General features: G+C 38.1%; 1 protein-coding gene across 1 annotated transcript in view; it reads left to right on the plus strand.

Annotated features, from left to right (window-relative positions):
• Positions 1 to 21,332, plus strand: part of LOC311049831 (galectin-4-like) — a 459,606-nt gene that overhangs the window by 105,164 nt on the left and 333,110 nt on the right. The gene's annotated exons all lie outside the window — the stretch shown is intronic.

The raw sequence follows: 21,332 nt of genomic DNA on the forward strand, positions 1-21,332 counted from the left end.
CTTCTTAGTTCATACTCAAATATATAGCCTAGCCAAACTCGTCCTCTGGCTGTCTGATTCGCCTGACTGTAAAGAGCTTAAACCTTTGTTCTTCCTCTCTGGAGACACCATGCCACCTCTTTCCTCAGCGTGCCCGTCAACACTGGCGCCAGTCTGTCTGGTCAAAAAATCTGTTTCGACTGTATACTGCAGCAAATTATCAAAGTTGTTTTGCGCATTCTACTATATTTCCCAGGACTCAACATCTGCTGAGATGTATGTGTGATAACCTGCAGAAATGCAGACATAACTAATGATCTAAATATATACTCTTCAGAACGATGTTGGAAGCAAGCCTTTTGAGATGCATTTTGACAATGTAATTCGAAATGCTTCTCTTGAGCGGGTGGGGCCTCCAAATCCTTATCACTCCCCTACGTTCATCCCTGGACTGGCCAAAAACTTCCTTCCCAATGCTGCCCTTTGGTCTGGAATGATGCTTGGTATGATAATAACATGTATTTGTTCGCAATGAAATACACAGACATATAAATTATATCTATTTTTTATTTTAATAATTTGATTTTTTTATTGTTCATTTTTAGGTAACTTAGAAAGACATGGTGAAGGTGAAGCATACGACTATTTCCGGATTGCCTTTGAAAAGGTCCAAAACCTGCAAACACAGGTAAAATTATAAGAAAATTGATTAAATGTGTTGTGACACACACACACACACACACACACACACACACACACACACACACACACACACACACACACACACACACACACACACACACACACACACACACACACACACACACACACACACACACACACTCCATGGTAATTGGCCTGAATACAAACACACAGCTTTACACAGACATACTCCATGAGTTACAGAGCTGCTGGTCGCAGCAAAAAAAATATAGATATACAGTATATATGGATGCAGTGTCAATCTTTTTTTATCTATAATATGTTGCAGAACTTCACCCAGGATAACCGGACACAGGGCATCATGGAGAAGAGCCAGTGGGACTTGAAACATATACGGTTCAGTAGGAGAAGGCTCACAAGGCTAGATGACTTTGTGCAGCAATATCAAAAAATGCACAATGCCCAGCTGCGTGAATACAGCGACACAGAGCGCACCAGGAAAAAGGTTGGTTGAAAAGTTATCTGTCTGTCTGTCAGTCTATATACAGAAGATTCAGTCAGTCTATACGTATAGTCAGTGAGTCAGTCAGTAAGTAAGTAGGTCTGTAGATGTAGTCAGTCATTCTATTAAATGAATCAGTCATACTCGCACAACCAACCAATCAGTCTATATACACACACAGTCATTCTATATACACACACAGTCCGTATATACACACAGTCATTCTATATACACAGTCCGTTAATAGTTCTGTCTATACAGTCAGTCAGTCAGTCAGTCAGTCAGTCAGTCAGTCAGTCAGTCAGTCAGTCAGTCAGTCAGTTAGTAAGTCAGTCTGTCAAGTCAATTCACACAGAGAAACTAAATGAAAAAATACGTTGATGTGGCCTTCTTGATCAGATGTATTAACTTCAAATTAAACGTTTTAATATTCAAGAGCTACCGGGTTGACCATGAACAGTGGAAAAAGACAACTAAAAGCAAACGGGGCACCTATGTTACACCACCCAAGAAGCCCTACAAATTCAAGAGTCCTGAAATGCAGGTGTGATTTGTTCATCTTTTCTGAATTTTGGCATCACCTTCTGTTTGAAACTCCTTAGATCAACCATTTGGCTTTTTGTGTACACAAATTAAGACAAAATGTTAAAAATGTTGTATTAGGGAACAGCATCTCCAGGCAGTACCATTGTGATTGAAGACCTTCCTGGCACTTGGACCGTACCACAGGTTATTATTATTGTTGTAATGTCTGAACAATTATTGAAATCCAACTACAGACACATTAATATGCAGCTCTCATAATGAGTTTATAAGTGGGAAACAAGTTTTCTGGCCCAAACCAACAATATGTAAAGTAATTTGGAATTAATCTCCAAATGAAATTAATAATACCATAATAATGCCACACAAATATTTAATATAAAAAAATAATTAAATTACATAAGAAATCTACCAAACTCATGCATATGTTATTTTGACCTTGATATTGATAAGAAAAAAAACATTCATTAACACTTCATGTAATGTACATGACAAAATGTAATAATATATAGTCAAATACATAGTATGAAAAGGTATGCTATGCTCCACATTAGTTACTTTTATTTGACATGTTTCATTACAGTTCAAAGACCTTGGTGAGACCCCTAGAAAGGCAACAGCTTCACCAGTCAGTTCCTGTGATTCAGGAGACTCAGACATACCCTACTGTACTCTTGTACTTGGCACTGGGACCATACCAAAGGTGATCAAATACTCCTTTGGCTTTCTAATCTAAAAACATATATATATTTGCTTTATAATTATTGTTGTAATGTCTGAACAATTATTGAAATCCAACTACAGACACATTAATATGCAGCTCTCATAATGAGTTTTGAAGTGGGAAACAAGTTTTCTGGCCCAAACCAACAATATGTAAAGTCATTTGGAATTAATCTCCGAATAAAATGAATAATACCATAATAATGCCAAACAAATATTTAATATAAACAAAATATCGTAATAAATTAATTAAATTACATAAAAAATCTACCAAACTCATGCATATGTTATTTTGACCTTGATATTGAAAAAAAAAAAAAAAAAAAACACTTCATGTAATGTACATGACAAAATGTAATAATATATAGTCAAATATATAGTATGTATAGGTTATGCTATGCTACACATTATTTACTTCTATTTGACATGTTGCAATACAGTTCAAAGACCTTGGTGAGACCCCTAGAAAGGCAACAGCTTCGCCAGCCAGTTCCTGTGATACAGGAGACCGACCCTCCTGTACTCCTGTACTTGGCACTGGGACCATACCAAAGGTGATCAAATACTCCTTTGGCTTTCTAATTTTAAAACATATATATATTTGCTTTATAATTATTGTTGTAATGACTGAACAATTACTGAAAGCACACTACAGAAACATGAATATGCAGTTCAGATTACTTTTGTTAATATAAAGACATTGGAAATTCTTGAACAACCAAAACTAAACTAAATATATATATATATATATATATATATATATATATATATATATATATATATATATATATATATATATATATATATATATATATATATATATACATACACACACACACCATCCCCCCCCCCCCCCCCCCCAATACAAGAGTACACAGCTGGCAGTAGTGATAATGTTTATAGTCCTTGTCTGCATATTTTCTATTTCAATTAGTATGCCGAAAATCTACATTAATTACAACATGCAAGAATAGTCAATGGTGTAGCGTTGCAGATGTCACAGAATGTTTGAAATTAAAATAAATGACTGTCTAAATGAATGTTAAATGTCTGTCTGTCTGTCTGTCTGTCTGTCTGTCTGTCTGTCTGTCTTAGAAAGGGAAAGTGAGAAGAAGGCACTCCAACATCGAGGGACCACTTTGGCCGGATGACATGAGGGACAAGGTTAAAACATACAGAGTCAATAAACCAATCAAGATGAAAAATCAAATAAGAATTCTCGAGAGAGAGTTCTGGCTAACAGACGGTCATCTGGATCAAGCCAGTTATTTACTGGGAAGAGACAATTTGGAACTTGATGGCTTCCAGTCAGTGCTGCCATTTGCAGCAATTCCAAAAGGGGGTGTTGTTGGCACTCCTAGTGGGAAATACATTCAATTTTTGAATGTGCGCAAATCCCACTGGGTCACTGTCAGCAACATTTTCTGTGGAAAAGACCAAACGGCTATTTATGACAGCTTAGGTGGAGTACTGGACATAGGCACTAAACAGGCACTGTCCTGGATGGTCAGGCCAAAGTCCTCCAGTTTTAATGTTCTGCAGCCAGCTGTGCAGCAGCAAAAGAATGGGAGTACTTGTGGGCTTTTTGCTGTGGCCTTTGCATACAGCTTATGCCAAGGAATGCAACCGGAGCTGTGCGAGTTCAATGAAGGCAGAATGAGGAGACAGCTCTATACCTCATTCACAAAAAACGAAATAAAGTTTGAATTCAACCAAAGAAAACTAAAAAATGCAACAGTCAGAAGTGAGGATGTCACTGTGTACTGCATTTGCCGCACAGCACACAACCAAGAGTTGATGGTGCAATGCTTCAGCTGCCAGGAATGGTACCATCCTAAATGTGTTCACATTCCAAAAGAAGTAATTGGCAGTGAACTGGCATGGCATTGCAGTGCTTGCAAATAGTCTGCCTTAATTCGCACAGTTCTCTGTTTGCATTTGTGTATGCAAAATGAATCCATTATCTTTGATCACAAAATTATGGAGATTCCTCCACTTGTTACAGTGCATTAGTAATACTTTTGTGAAAATTCGTACTTAATCTGTTAAACATTGCAAAATCAGCCCCAACATAAAGCAATGAAACACATCAGTATCCAGTCAAGTTATTTTGTGTGTGCTTTCGTGTGTGTGCTATGATCACATGTCTATGATGCATTATAAACGAACTTATATTGTACTATAATTTGCTTATATCACATTCAAGTTATAAAAACTCATTAATGCTCATACAGGTTTATAACAATAATCATAACACATTATGAAGCATTCTATAATGACTTATAGGTCAACTATTTGCGAACGCGGAAGGAGGCGCGGCCTCCGCCCAAGTGGAGCCTACTATGAAACTCGGCTCGGCTTGTGTCTCTGTCTGTCTGTGTTTGTGCAGTATGTGTGCAGCCGCGCCCCCATGTGACTCACGCTCTCATTGGCTCGCGCCCCCATGTGACTCGAAACTCCGTGGCTGAAATATATCAGCTGCACTACCTGTGTGCAGCCGCCAGAGTGCACTACTACAGTGTGGCTGAAATATAGCAGCTAGTCAAGCCGCGTTCGCTTCCAGAGAAATGAGAAATGTTCCCAAAATGGTATCAGAGGTACAGTGGGGACATTGTTAATTTATTCCCATTGCATTAGTGTTGGCACCTTTTAATGAAGTTGTTTGGTTAAAGTTCAAAGTAAGATAAATGTCTGTAATATGAGTTATTGTAGGTGACTTTGACATGATATTTCTCCACATTTCCGAAGAGAAAAGTTCCAAAAATGGTATCAGAGGTACAGTGGGGACATTGTTAAGTGATTCCCATTGCATTAGTTTTGGCACCTATTAATGAAGTCGTTTGGTTAAAGTTCAAAGTAAGATAGATGTCTGTAATATGAGTTATTGTAGGTGACTTTGACATGATATTTCTCCACATTTCCACAGAGAAATGTTCCAAAAATGGTATCAGAGATACAGTGGGGACATTGTTAAGTGATTCCCATTGCATTAGTTTTGGCACCTATTAATGAAGTTGTTTGGTTAAAGTTCAAAGTAAGATAAATGTCTGTAATATGAGTTACTGTAGGTGACTTTGACATGATATTTCTCCACATTTCCGCAGAGAAATGTTCCAAAAATGGTATCAGAGATACACTGGGGACATTGTTAAGTGATTCCCATTGCATTAGTTTTGGCACCTATTACTGAAGTTGTTTGGTTGAAATTCTAGGTTATAAGATATGTATAAGTGACTTTGACGTGATATTTCTCCACATTTCCGCAGAGAAATGTTCCCAAAATGGTATCAGAGGTACAGTGGGGACATTGTTAAGTGATTCCCATTGCATTAGTTTTGGCACCTATTAATGAAGTTGTTTGGTTAAAGTTCAAAGTAAGATAAATGTCTGTAATATGAGTTACTGTAGGTGACTTTGACATGATATTTCTCCACATTTCCGCAGAGAAATGTTCCAAAAATGGTATCAGAGATACAGTGGGGACATTGTTAAGTGATTCCCATTGCATTAGTTTTGGCACCTATTACTGAAGTTGTTTGGTTGAAATTCTAGGTTATAAGATATGTATAAGTGACTTTGACATGATATTTCTCCAAATTTCCGCAGAGAAAAGTTCCAAAAATGGTATCAGAGATACAGTGGGGACATTGTTAAGTGATTCCCATTGCATTAGTTTTGGCACCTATTACTGAAGTTGTTTGGTTGAAATTCTAGGTTATAAGATATGTATAAGTGACTTTGACATGATATTTCTCCACATTTCCGCAGAGAAATGTTCCCAAAATGGTATCAGAGGTACAGTGGGGACATTGTTAAGTGATTCCCATTGCATTAGTTTTGGCACCTATTAATGAAGTTGTCTGGTTAAAGTTCAAAGTAAGATAAATGTCTGTAATATGAGTTATTGTAGGTGACTTTGACATGATATTTCTCCAAATTTCCGCAGAGAAAAGTTCCAAAAATGGTATCAGAGGTACAGTGGGGACATTGTTAAGTGATTCCCATTGCATTAGTTTTGGCACCTATTAATGAAGTCGTTTGGTTAAAGTTCAAAGTAAGATAGATGTCTGTAATATGAGTTATTGTAGGTGACTTTGACATGATATTTCTCCACATTTCCACAGAGAAATGTTCCAAAAATGGTATCAGAGATACAGTGGGGACATTGTTAAGTGATTCCCATTGCATTAGTTTTGGCACCTATTAATGAAGTTGTTTGGTTAAAGTTCAAAGTAAGATAAATGTCTGTAATACGAGTTATTGTAGGTGACTTTGACATGATATTTCTCCACATTTCCGCAGAGAAAAGTTCCAAAAATGGTATCAGAGGTACAGTGGGGACATTGTTAAGTGATTCCCATTGCATTAGTTTTGGCACCTATTACTGAAGTTGTTTGGTTGAAATTCTAGGTTATAAGATATGTATAAGTGACTTTGACGTGATATTTCTCCACATTTCCGCAGAGAAATGTTCCCAAAATGGTATCAGAGGTACAGTGGGGACATTGTTAAGTGATTCCCATTGCATTAGTTTCGGCACCTATTAATGAAGTTGTTTGGTTAAAGTTCAAAGTAAGATAAATGTCTGTAATGTGAGTTACTGTAGGTGACTTTGACATGATATTTCTCCACATTTCCGCAGAGAAATGTTCCAAAAATGGTATCAGAGATACACTGGGGACATTGTTAAGTGATTCCCATTGCATTAGTTTTGGCACCTATTAATGAAGTCGTTTGGTTAAAGTTCAAAGTAAGATAAATGTCTGTAATATGAGTTATTGTAGGTGACTTTGACATGATATTTCTCCACATTTCCGTAGAGAAATGTTCCAAAAATGGTATCAGAGATACAGTGGGGACATTGTTAAGTGATTCCCATTGCATTAGTTTTGGCACCTATTAATGAAGTTGTTTGGTTAAAGTTCAAAGTAAGATAAATGTCTGTAATATGAGTTATTGTAGGTGACTTTGACATGATATTTCTCCACATTTCCGCAGAGAAAAGTTCCAAAAATGGTATCAGAGGTACAGTGGGGACATTGTTAAGTGATTCCCATTGCATTAGTTTTGGCACCTATTACTGAAGTTGTTTGGTTGAAATTCTAGGTTATAAGATATGTATAAGTGACTTTGACGTGATATTTCTCCACATTTCCGCAGAGAAATGTTCCCAAAATGGTATCAGAGGTACAGTGGGGACATTGTTAAGTGATTCCCATTGCATTAGTTTTGGCACCTATTAATGAAGTTGTTTGGTTAAAGTTCAAAGTAAGATAAATGTCTGTAATATGAGTTACTGTAGGTGACTTTGACATGATATTTCTCCACATTTCCGCAGAGAAATGTTCCAAAAATGGTATCAGAGATACACTGGGGACATTGTTAAGTGATTCCCATTGCATTAGTTTTGGCACCTATTAATGAAGTCGTTTGGTTAAAGTTCAAAGTAAGATAAATGTCTGTAATATGAGTTATTGTAGGTGACTTTGACATGATATTTCTCCACATTTCCACAGAGAAATGTTCCAAAAATGGTATCAGAGATACAGTGGGGACATTGTTAAGTGATTCCCATTGCATTAGTTTTGGCACCTATTAATGAAGTTGTTTGGTTAAAGTTCAAAGTAAGATAAATGTCTGTAATATGAGTTATTGTAGGTGACTTTGACATGATATTTCTCCACATTTCCGCAGAGAAAAGTTCCAAAAATGGTATCAGAGGTACAGTGGGGACATTGTTAAGTGATTCCCATTGCATTAGTTTTGGCACCTATTAATGAAGTTGTTTGGTTAAAGTTCAAAGTAAGATAAATGTCTGTAATATGAGTTACTGTAGGTGACTTTGACATGATATTTCTCCACATTTCCGCAGAGAAATGTTCCAAAAATGGTATCAGAGGTACAGTGGGGACATTGTTAAGTGATTCCCATTGCATTAGTTTTGGCACCTATTAATGAAGTCGTTTGGTTAAAGTTCAAAGTAAGATAGATGTCTGTAATATGAGTTATTGTAGGTGACTTTGACATGATATTTCTCCACATTTCCACAGAGAAATGTTGCAAAAATGGTATCAGAGATACAGTGGGGACATTGTTAAGTGATTCCCATTGCATTAGTTTTGGCACCTATTAATGAAGTTGTTTGGTTAAAGTTCAAAGTAAGATAAATGTCTGTAATATGAGTTATTGTAGGTGACTTTGACATGATATTTCTCCACATTTCCAAAGAGAAATGTTCCAAAAATGCTATCAGAGATACAGTGGGGACATTGTTAAGTGATTCTCATTGCATTAGTTTTGGCACCTATTACTGAAGTTGTTTGGTTGAAATTCTAGGTTATAAGATATGTATAAGTGACTTTGACGTGATATTTCTCCACATTTCCGCAGAGAAATGTTCCCAAAATGGTATCAGAGGTACAGTGGGGACATTGTTAAGTGATTCCCATTGCATTAGTTTTGGCACCTATTAATGAAGTTGTTTGGTTAAAGTTCAAAGTAAGATAAATGTCTGTAATATGAGTTACTGTAGGTGACTTTGACATGATATTTCTCCACATTTCCGCAGAGAAATGTTCCCAAAATGGTATCAGAGGTACAGTGGGGACATTGTTAAGTGATTCCCATTGCATTAGTTTTGGCACCTATTAATGAAGTTGTTTGGTTAAAGTTCAAAGTAAGATAAATGTCTGTAATATGAGTTATTGTAGGTGACTTTGACATGATATTTCTCCACATTTCCGCAGAGAAAAGTTCCAAAAATGGTATCAGAGGTACAGTGGGGACATTGTTAAGTGATTCCCATTGCATTAGTTTTGGCACCTATTACTGAAGTTGTTTGGTTGAAATTCTAGGTTATAAGATATGTATAAGTGACTTTGACGTGATATTTCTCCACATTTCCGCAGAGAAATGTTCCCAAAATGGTATCAGAGGTACAGTGGGGACATTGTTAAGTGATTCCCATTGCATTAGTTTTGGCACCTATTAATGAAGTTGTTTGGTTAAAGTTCAAAGTAAGATAAATGTCTGTAATATGAGTTACTGTAGGTGACTTTGACATGATATTTCTCCACATTTCCGCAGAGAAAAGTTCCAAAAATGGTATCAGAGGTACAGTGGGGACATTGTTAAGTGATTCCCATTGCATTAGTTTTGGCACCTATTACTGAAGTTGTTTGGTTGAAATTCTAGGTTATAAGATATGTATAAGTGACTTTGACGTGATATTTCTCCACATTTCCGCAGAGAAATGTTCCCAAAATGGTATCAGAGGTACAGTGGGGACATTGTTAAGTGATTCCCATTGCATTAGTTTTGGCACCTATTAATGAAGTTGTTTGGTTAAAGTTCAAAGTAAGATAAATGTCTGTAATATGAGTTACTGTAGGTGACTTTGACATGATATTTCTCCACATTTCCGCAGAGAAATGTTCCAAAAATGGTATCAGAGATACAGTGGGGACATTGTTAAGTGATTCCCATTGCATTAGTGTTGGCACCTTTTAATGAAGTTGTTTGGTTAAAGTTCAAAGTAAGATAAATGTCTGTAATATGAGTTATTGTAGGTGACTTTGACATGATATTTCTCCACATTTCCGCAGAGAAAAGTTCCAAAAATGGTATCAGAGGTACAGTGGGGACATTGTTAAGTGATTCCCATTGCATTAGTTTTGGCACCTATTAATGAAGTCGTTTGGTTAAAGTTCAAAGTAAGATAGATGTCTGTAATATGAGTTATTGTAGGTGACTTTGACATGATATTTCTCCACATTTCCACAGAGAAATGTTCCAAAAATGGTATCAGAGATACAGTGGGGACATTGTTAAGTGATTCCCATTGCATTAGTTTTGGCACCTATTAATGAAGTTGTTTGGTTAAAGTTCAAAGTAAGATAAATGTCTGTAATATGAGTTACTGTAGGTGACTTTGACATGATATTTCTCCACATTTCCGCAGAGAAAAGTTCCAAAAATGGTATCAGAGGTACAGTGGGGACATTGTTAAGTGATTCCCATTGCATTAGTTTTGGCACCTATTACTGAAGTTGTTTGGTTGAAATTCTAGGTTATAAGATATGTATAAGTGACTTTGACGTGATATTTCTCCACATTTCCGCAGAGAAATGTTCCCAAAATGGTATCAGAGGTACAGTGGGGACATTGTTAAGTGATTCCCATTGCATTAGTTTTGGCACCTATTAATGAAGTTGTTTGGTTAAAGTTCAAAGTAAGATAAATGTCTGTAATATGAGTTACTGTAGGTGACTTTGACATGATATTTCTCCACATTTCCGCAGAGAAATGTTCCAAAAATGGTATCAGAGATACACTGGGGACATTGTTAAGTGATTCCCATTGCATTAGTTTTGGCACCTATTACTGAAGTTGTTTGGTTGAAATTCTAGGTTATAAGATATGTATAAGTGACTTTGACGTGATATTTCTCCACATTTCCGCAGAGAAATGTTCCCAAAATGGTATCAGAGGTACAGTGGGGACATTGTTAAGTGATTCCCATTGCATTAGTTTTGGCACCTATTAATGAAGTTGTTTGGTTAAAGTTCAAAGTAAGATAAATGTCTGTAATATGAGTTACTGTAGGTGACTTTGACATGATATTTCTCCACATTTCCGCAGAGAAATGTTCCAAAAATGGTATCAGAGGTACACTGGGGACATTGTTAAGTGATTCCCATTGCATTAGTTTTGGCACCTATTACTGAAGTTGTTTGGTTGAAATTCTAGGTTATAAGATATGTATAAGTGACTTTGACATGATATTTCTCCAAATTTCCGCAGAGAAAAGTTCCAAAAATGGTATCAGAGATACAGTGGGGACATTGTTAAGTGATTCCCATTGCATTAGTTTTGGCACCTATTACTGAAGTTGTTTGGTTGAAATTCTAGGTTATAAGATATGTATAAGTGACTTTGACATGATATTTCTCCACATTTCCGCAGAGAAATGTTCCCAAAATGGTATCAGAGGTACAGTGGGGACATTGTTAAGTGATTCCCATTGCATTAGTTTTGGCACCTATTAATGAAGTTGTTTGGTTAAAGTTCAAAGTAAGATAAATGTCTGTAATATGAGTTATTGTAGGTGACTTTGACATGATATTTCTCCACATTTCCGCAGAGAAAAGTTCCAAAAATGGTATCAGAGGTACAGTGGGGACATTGTTAAGTGATTCCCATTGCATTAGTTTTGGCACCTATTAATGAAGTCGTTTGGTTAAAGTTCAAAGTAAGATAGATGTCTGTAATATGAGTTATTGTAGGTGACTTTGACATGATATTTCTCCACATTTCCACAGAGAAATGTTCCAAAAATGGTATCAGAGATACAGTGGGGACATTGTTAAGTGATTCCCATTGCATTAGTTTTGGCACCTATTAATGAAGTTGTTTGGTTAAAGTTCAAAGTAAGATAAATGTCTGTAATATGAGTTATTGTAGGTGACTTTGACATGATATTTCTCCACATTTCCGCAGAGAAAAGTTCCAAAAATGGTATCAGAGGTACAGTGGGGACATTGTTAAGTGATTCCCATTGCATTAGTTTTGGCACCTATTACTGAAGTTGTTTGGTTGAAATTCTAGGTTATAAGATATGTATAAGTGACTTTGACGTGATATTTCTCCACATTTCCGCAGAGAAATGTTCCCAAAATGGTATCAGAGGTACAGTGGGGACATTGTTAAGTGATTCCCATTGCATTAGTTTCGGCACCTATTAATGAAGTTGTTTGGTTAAAGTTCAAAGTAAGATAAATGTCTGTAATGTGAGTTACTGTAGGTGACTTTGACATGATATTTCTCCACATTTCCGCAGAGAAATGTTCCAAAAATGGTATCAGAGATACACTGGGGACATTGTTAAGTGATTCCCATTGCATTAGTTTTGGCACCTATTAATGAAGTCGTTTGGTTAAAGTTCAAAGTAAGATAAATGTCTGTAATATGAGTTATTGTAGGTGACTTTGACATGATATTTCTCCACATTTCCGTAGAGAAATGTTCCAAAAATGGTATCAGAGATACAGTGGGGACATTGTTAAGTGATTCCCATTGCATTAGTTTTGGCACCTATTAATGAAGTTGTTTGGTTAAAGTTCAAAGTAAGATAAATGTCTGTAATATGAGTTATTGTAGGTGACTTTGACATGATATTTCTCCACATTTCCGCAGAGAAAAGTTCCAAAAATGGTATCAGAGGTACAGTGGGGACATTGTTAAGTGATTCCCATTGCATTAGTTTTGGCACCTATTACTGAAGTTGTTTGGTTGAAATTCTAGGTTATAAGATATGTATAAGTGACTTTGACGTGATATTTCTCCACATTTCCGCAGAGAAATGTTCCAAAATGGTATCAGAGGTACAGTGGGGACATTGTTAAGTGATTCCCATTGCATTAGTTTTGGCACCTATTAATGAAGTTGTTTGGTTAAAGTTCAAAGTAAGATAAATGTCTGTAATATGAGTTACTGTAGGTGACTTTGACATGATATTTCTCCACATTTCCGCAGAGAAATGTTCCAAAAATGGTATCAGAGGTACAATGGGGACATTGTTAAGTGATTCCCATTGCATTAGTTTTGGCACCTATTACTGAAGTTGTTTGGTTGAAATTCTAGGTTATAAGATATGTATAAGTGACTTTGACGTGATATTTCTCCACATTTCCGCAGAGAAATGTTCCCAAAATGGTATCAGAGGTACAGTGGGGACATTGTTAAGTGATTCCCATTGCATTAGTTTCGGCACCTATTAATGAAGTTGTTTGGTTAAAGTTCAAAGTAAGATAAATGTCTGTAATGTGAGTTACTGTAGGTGACTTTGACATGATATTTCTCCACATTTCCGCAGAGAAATGTTCCAAAAGTGGTATCAGAGATACACTGGGGACATTGTTAAGTGATTCCCATTGCATTAGTTTTGGCACCTATTAATGAAGTCGTTTGGTTAAAGTTCAAAGTAAGATAAATGTCTGTAATATGAGTTATTGTAGGTGACTTTGACATGATATTTCTCCACATTTCCGTAGAGAAATGTTCCAAAAATGGTATCAGAGATACAGTGGGGACATTGTTAAGTGATTCCCATTGCATTAGTTTTGGCACCTATTACTGAAGTTGTTTGGTTGAAATTCTAGGTTATAAGACATGTATAAGTGACTTTGACGTGATATTTATCCACAATTCCGCAGAGAAATGTTCCAAAAAGGCTATCAGGGACACAGTGGGGACATTTTTAAATGATTCCCATTGCATTAGTTTTGGCACCTATTAAGGAAGTTGTTTAGTTAAAGTTCAAAGTGAAGAGAAATATGTAATATATGTTCTTGTAGGTGACTTTGTAGTTCAATTTCTCCAATTGGCAGCTATAGAATATGACCTTCTCAACCTTTTACCATGGTTTACATTAACTTACCTTTTGAAAAATGTGTTTGGTGAAAAGTAAAATTCCATAATTATATTTCAATTATATAACATTTCATCATACAGGTCATTGGTTCGGAACGGTCCAGGGACCACCAGTGGTCCAAATTAACCCTTACCGGTGTGTTACTCAGACATTTTACAAATGGAACCAAATGGACCCTCAAGCCTACATCTAGTTTCCATTTAATGAAATAATAAGGATAATAATAATAATAATAATAATATTTAATAATGCATTTAATTTATTCTCACTATTTATTTATTACAAGGACAACCCATTTGTTACCATCGATAACACAAAGTGTTTTTCTTAACCGTTCTACCTGTGATTGTTCTCGATCAAATGTTTTTATTTGATATACAAACTTTTTGGATTTTGCTTTGTTGTCTGTTGTTTGTAACCCTGCTCTGTAAAGCACTTTTGAACTTTGTATTGGAAGTGCTATAAAAAACAAATTCATTATCATTGATCCCAAACTCCCATAGTTTCAGACCTGTAAGGGTCCATTTGGTAATAGTAATAGGTAGTAATATAGGTGATTATGGAGATTCCTCCACTTGGTACAGTGCATTTTTAATACATTTGTGAAGTATCATTCTTCATCTGTTAAACATATCAAAATCAGCCCCAACATAAAGCAATGAAACACATCAGATTGTATCCAGAGCAAAGACAAGGCATTTTATTGTTCAAGTACAGTGCAAAAACTTTAGAGAGATGACATCAAATAGCTTTGGGATTCACCACACACACACACACACACACACACACACACACACACACACACACACACACACACACACACACACACACACACACACACACACACACACACACACACACACACAGACAGACAGACAGACAGACAGACAGACAGACAATTATATATATATATATATATATATATATATATATATATATATATATATATATATATATATATATATATATATATATATATAATAAAACAGGTCAAAGATGAGTACTATGCAATCCTCAAAAAAAAATGTCTCTGAGTTAATAAAATAAATGACTATAATAATAATTATTATTATTATTATTATTATTATTGTTGTTGTTGTGTTGGTATTATAGAGAAGGTCAAGTATTAGGTAAACAGCTGCGTTGTGTTGATAAAACAGAAGATAAGAACAGAAGACATACGTTATGTATCTTTCAGGACCTTTCCCCCCGCACGGAGCAACTCCTACCGTAAGTACCCTACTTATTGCGCAGCAACATTCGATGGGGGGATCACGATACCGAGGTTTCGCTAGAGACGGTTCACGTTACTTCAGTCCGCAACTCAACAGCAACGCACAGGGGAAAAAAATCCAATCCAAACAAATCTCAGCTCTTCTCTGGGGCTCCTCAGGTATTTCAGGCTCTTCTTGTTGTTGTTGTTGTTGTTGTCTGTCCAGTTCGGATGGGTTCTTGTCTTGTGTGAACCTTATGCAGCTTTATGATCGGAACCAATAATAGTGATAAAACCGCAATAACAACAAGATCGCGCAGCAACAGAAAGCCTCGTAGAGAAAAGTTCGTCCAGCCGTTAAGTCATTGAAATGATAAGACCTTCTCTCTCTCTGAACTGACTGGAGTATTTTTAACCCACTGATTCCTCCCGAAGACAACTCTCTCTCTCTCTCTCTCTCTCTCTCTCTCTCTCTCTCTCTCTCTCTCTCTCTCTCTCTCTCTCTCTCTCTCTCTCTCTCTCACACACACACACACACACACACACACACACACACACACACACACAGTTCCAGCAGAACTCAAATTCCTCGACTCAAGAGTTCTTTCCACCCGCTTGCTCCCTCCCCCTCCTCCTCCTGTGTCTTTCTGTCTCCCCCTCGCCCCCCCTCTCTGAATTAAATTCCATTCAATTCAAAGAGGCGTAAAGTTTATAGTCATAGTGTATTGTGTGACATAGTGTAGGCTAATTGTGAAATAAAAAGCAATCAAAATAAGAAATATGTAGGCTACAATTAATAATCCCCTCCCCCCCCCCTCTCTCTCTCTCTCTCTCTCTCTCTCTCTCTCTCTCTCTCTCTCTCTCTCTCTCTCTCTCTCTCTCTATCTGAGGATGTGAGAACCCCCCCAGGGGTCTCAGGACAAATCCCTCTTCTCTTTTTAATGACATCCCCAGAACCTGCTGTAAACATGTCCCTGGCTGCTGCACTCACATTCTTCACAAAGAACTAATTACCTCAGCAAGTAGGGTCCTGTTGGGAAATGTCCACTCGTTTTGATTAGAAGGATTTTCTATCAAATTCACAAGAAATTGGTGGTTCTTTATTATTGGTCTTTGGGGTGGTTAGAGGTGCTTCCGAAAAAGTTAAAGGGGCATTTCACTTTACAAACTCTGGGGTCATTTTAACGTCCACTCTGGCTTGTAGGTGCACCCCAGAGAGTTTTTAAAATGCTTGATTCAATATTTAGACATTTTGATCAGACAAGCCCCCCTCTATTACTAAAAGCCTTTAACTTCAAAACTCTATTTTAACTATGTTAGACTCGTTGAAAACACACAATCCCTGCTTCTGGTGACTGATATTGTCCTTCAAATGCGTTATTTATTTTGTAATTATTCATAAAGAAGACATTGAGGCTGTTTCAGGGGGTCCCAAGCAAAATGAGGAAAAGTTCTAGATCTATTCAAACGTGGGGTCCACAGTCTAATATGTTTGCATTTGGGGGTCCTTGACATGAAAATGTTTGAGGTTTAGGCACCTCTAATGGTTACATATCACCAACTGACAAAGGTGCTATATATCACCTTGAGGTGCTACATAGCACCTTTAACATAGGTGCCATATAGCAGCAAAAGAGGTCCTCCTATGATTATGAGCCAAAGAACCACTTTATTTGCCATTTAGCATCATATTAGTTTGGCCTGGTCCTCTTTGACAGCAGCACATAATCCAGAATTAGTTGGACTAACACTCTGGATTTGACTGCATGTGTATAAGGAATGTGTCTCTAGAGGTGGTGCATTCCACGCTTCCCCCTTTGGCATGCAACCCCCCCACCCCCCCACACACACACACACACACACACACACACACACACACACACACACACACACACACACACACACACACACACACACACACACTGATGCAATCCATGAAATCACTTTTACAAATTATATAGCGTTGTTGTCGGGCAGAAACCTCTTATCTCCATATTTTAACTTTTTGTGTTTTTAAAAAAATCAACGCCCTTCTTGATCATCCTCCAGCGTCACACAAGAGCATCAAAAGTAGCATGCATGATCTACGAGCTCGAAACGTGGCACGAAGAAACAGGTTTTGAGCTTGTTGATCTGCTATTCCTAGCTATGTCTGAATAACCAATAAATAACCAGTACACAGTAAAAATCCTGAGTGTTCATTTATCGATTTATATCCCAGTGTGAAAGGTACAATATGTGCACAGAACTGTACGTATAGGTGCAGGTTTGACAAAAAATGTAAATGTAATCAAATCTTCTATTTTCTTTTGGGTTGATTTAAGTATTCACGTTTAGATAGACGCCACCGGAGACTCTGTATAGTCTAAATAAAATCAAATGAATGATTCACATCAACAGAGATGAGAGCTGCACAGAGTAGAGCAGACTGGCTGCTGTTGTTGTTGTAGTTTGTTTAGTCTGTGATCTGAGATGATGTGATTCTGAGGCATGTTGGAACATGGAAGAAACTAAAGGACAGGTGGCACGACCACTGTGACAGGAGAGAGAGAGAGAGAGAGAGAGAGAGAGAGTTGTTCCCAATTTATGACCTGTGTACACACCTGTGTACCGTCCTACAACGGGGTCACAGTCCGAAATAAAATAGCCTATTTTATTAGCTCACAATCCACAACACGTTGTGAGCTTGTAAAATCAGCTATTTTTGGAGTTTGACATGACTCAGGGTCAGGGAAATAAGGACATGAAGGGGAATAAGGACATGACTCGGGAATAAGGAACAAGACTTTGTGAATTCAACGTGTTGTGTGTTATGATCAGCCATTTTCGGCAGGCGACACTGTCAACTGTACAACGCCGTACCCTCGCTCAGATCAGATCCATCTCATGAATATTTTATGTATTAAAATCCTTGATTTTCCCATGAAACGGATGGGAGACATTAGTAAAGTGGGAGGAGGATAGAGGAGGAGGAGGGGGAAGGGGAGGAGACCCCCACAGGTCCCACCACCACTGTCCCTTTAAGACCATGTTATGTTCCCAGGCTCTTTAATGGAGACAGAGGAGGGAACTCAGAAAGACCCCATTGTATACGCTGCTCCCCCTTTCAATGGAGGGGATTGAGCAATGGAGCCCTCACTGCTTCCCCAAGATAGAAGCACTGAGAGGGAGAGAGGAGGGGGTCTAGGGGACCTGTTTTTTTCCCGACTCGCAAAAACACAAAGTTTTGGGCTGGGTGGCCCCCAGGGAGTGAGTGTTTTTGTTCTGTTGTTGGTGTGTGTGTGTATGTGTGTGTGTGTGTGTGTGTGTGTGTGTGTGTGTGTGTGTGTGTGTGTGTGTGTGTGTGTGTGTGTGTGTGTGTGTGTGTGTGTGTGTGTGTGTGTGTGTGTGTGGGTGGGGGGTACGGTTGGGTGGGTCTGAGAATTTAGGAATCTGTTGTGTTTAGATTGACGAGAATCACATACATTTTATGAGCAAGTACAATTGTCATGCGAGGAGGCAGCCAAACATACAGTAAAGCGATTACAGCACGACTGCTTGGCATACTTACATGGACTTATGGACTTATCATGTACATTGACATAAGACAGCGGACTCAACGCTTGCACAGTACATGACAACTTAACAACATCTCTATTCTGGGGGCCAATGTTTGGCAGAAAAAATAGCAGATCTACAAGTTCAGGCGAAGACATTTGGCGTTGAGGGGAAACACTAGCAGGCCGGACCTACCTAGTATAGAGACTAAAGAAGGACCACAATTGAAACAATCTCTCAAGCTGTTTTGTGTTGTATACAGATGTGTGTGCATTTTTGTCAGTAAAAACATCAATCAATCAATCAATCAATCAATCAATCAATCAATCTGTCAATCAAGTATATAGAGTTTGTTAAATTATTGCAGTATTGCAACCTGACTTATTGCACACCAAAACTGAAATACTTTAGCAATGCTTATTTTAACAGTTAGTTATATAAGTATTCTACTAGTATCCTATTGCAGCAGACCAGGATTATTTGTATTATTTGAAGGCTATACATTATATGTCCTTGCAGGGTCCATGTTGCATATCTGCGTAACAGCCAAGCAACCTGTTGCTTTGGAGGTCAGCCTCCTTTTGGCTACCTGATGAGGAAGACAGCTCCGCCTTTGTTGTTGTAGCCAATCCTCCCCCCTCCCCACACACACAGTCACACACACACGCACGCGCGCGCGCGCGCGCACACACACACACACACACACACACACACACACACACACACACACACACACACACACACACACACACACACACACACACTCTACACTACACTAAGCTACACTACTACTGTAGCTCTGGCTCCACTGAAACCCAGGGGAGCTAGGCTGAAAAACTGGTTGGCCAAACTCTTTCAGTCTTTTTGTTCCCTTTTTTAGCTCCCTGGGTTCAGCAGCATGCTCCTGCCACCCTGTGGTGGTTGACATGTACTGTACGTGAACTCAAGAAACACTTGTGAAACAACAAGTCAAGTCAAAATGTATCTACACAGCAACACAGTTCATACTCACATTATATAAACATCCTTCACAGACACCATTTGTACTCTTAACACATAGCATTCCAATATGGCACACAGACTAAAGTTTCAAATGGCAAAAAGCACTGGAGTGAAACTTCTCTCATGCTATATTGCAGGCTGGCTAATTGACAATGAGAAAATGTGTCCCAAACTTCACTGTCACTCCATTCTCCAATCACCATTGAGCACTGAAAACACTAGATAGCCTACACATGAACGGCCGAAACAGACCATAACTACAGAAATTGTCAGTGTGAATTTAACTCTGAGTGTAGACAAGGGAAGCGTGTGGTAGGGGTCTGCTGTCATTTCATTTGCCCCCCCCCCTTTCCCCTCTGTTTATGTTTTACTCAGGGAGATTAATTTTTGTTTGGTTTTGGTGAACTATAGTTTGTTTCTGTTTCAGGCATTGTTGATGTTTTGATTTGTTTTGGCCTTGGCCTTGGCCACCCTGAAAAGAAAGTGTTGCATCACTATTTTCTTCTTACCCCTGTTTTAAGTTTCTGTAAACCAAATCTAGGCATTGATAATTTTTTCATTATCCATGTTTGTGATTGTTCAGATTTGTGTCGCTCCCCCTGTTGCTTCTAGACTGCAACAGGGGTCATAATAACAGGGTCCCAGAGATAAAAATAGCATCAAATGGGCAAGTCTGTAAAGAGAGTGAGGGGGTTCCAGGGGTAGGTGAGAGGGTTAGGAGATCTAGGGAGTGGATAGACGAAGCGGCGGAAGCGCTGGTGGAGCTGGAAGACACTGGGTTTGTGGAGCAGAGAGCCATGGTAGTCAATGTTCAAGATATGGAGGCCTGTCTTAGCAGCTGATGGCAGATGTGGAGCAGCTGGGCTGATTAGGATCATCCACACACCTGTGCTGGCTGCTGTCTTAGCGAGACAGACACCCCCGAGTCTCTCTTTTCACAGTGTTTCGCCCAAGTGGACGTGGTTTTGAGGTTACTGTAGGTTTAGGAATAATGTATGTGAGGTTAGGGTAAGGTTTAAGGTTAGGCATAGTTTCAGCGAGGTTAGGGTTAAGTTTAAGGTTAGGCATAGTGTTTGTGAGGTTAGGGTTAAGGTTAGGGTTAGGCATAGGTTTTATGAAGTTAAAGGTTGGGGCGTCTGGGGCTGGGCGACACACCAAAGAAAGAGGGAGTCCCGGAGACACCCAGCCCTGGCTCCATGATGTGGTTCACAGGAGAGAGGAGTGATATACCTATATATCTTGGGAGAAGTTAAAGCTCTACAGTATATTAAAGCTCTGCAGTAACAGGGATCTCCCCATCCCTCCAGCTATTTAGTAAACAGAACATTTACTTTTCAGCTCGGGATAGCAATTTTATTCAACCAGAAGATGGACCCCAAAAAGAGCATTTATCAACTACAAATTTATAGTGTTCCAGCACCAATTGTGCCTGCTATTTTGTTTGTTTGTTTAATCACTTCCAATTTCTTTATCCTGTATTCTGTATGAGGTCTCTCTCCTGATTAAATTGTTGACATACAGTACCGTACTGTACATACTGTATTTCTCATAATGTAATTATGTAACATATTAACTTTCGTCCTCCTGTTGCGTAATCCTGACATGCAATGGGACAATGAGTGACACTTAATCTCTCTGTGACATATGACATTGCAAGCATACATCCACAAATTAAACTCATGATGTGGAATATAAACATTGTGCATTCTGTCCCAATATAATCCTGCATCAACATATTT

Source organism: Gymnoscopelus microlampas, assembly GCF_963454915.1.
Source record: "Gymnoscopelus microlampas genome assembly, chromosome: 8".
Classification (NCBI taxonomy): domain Eukaryota; kingdom Metazoa; phylum Chordata; class Actinopteri; order Myctophiformes; family Myctophidae; genus Gymnoscopelus; species Gymnoscopelus microlampas.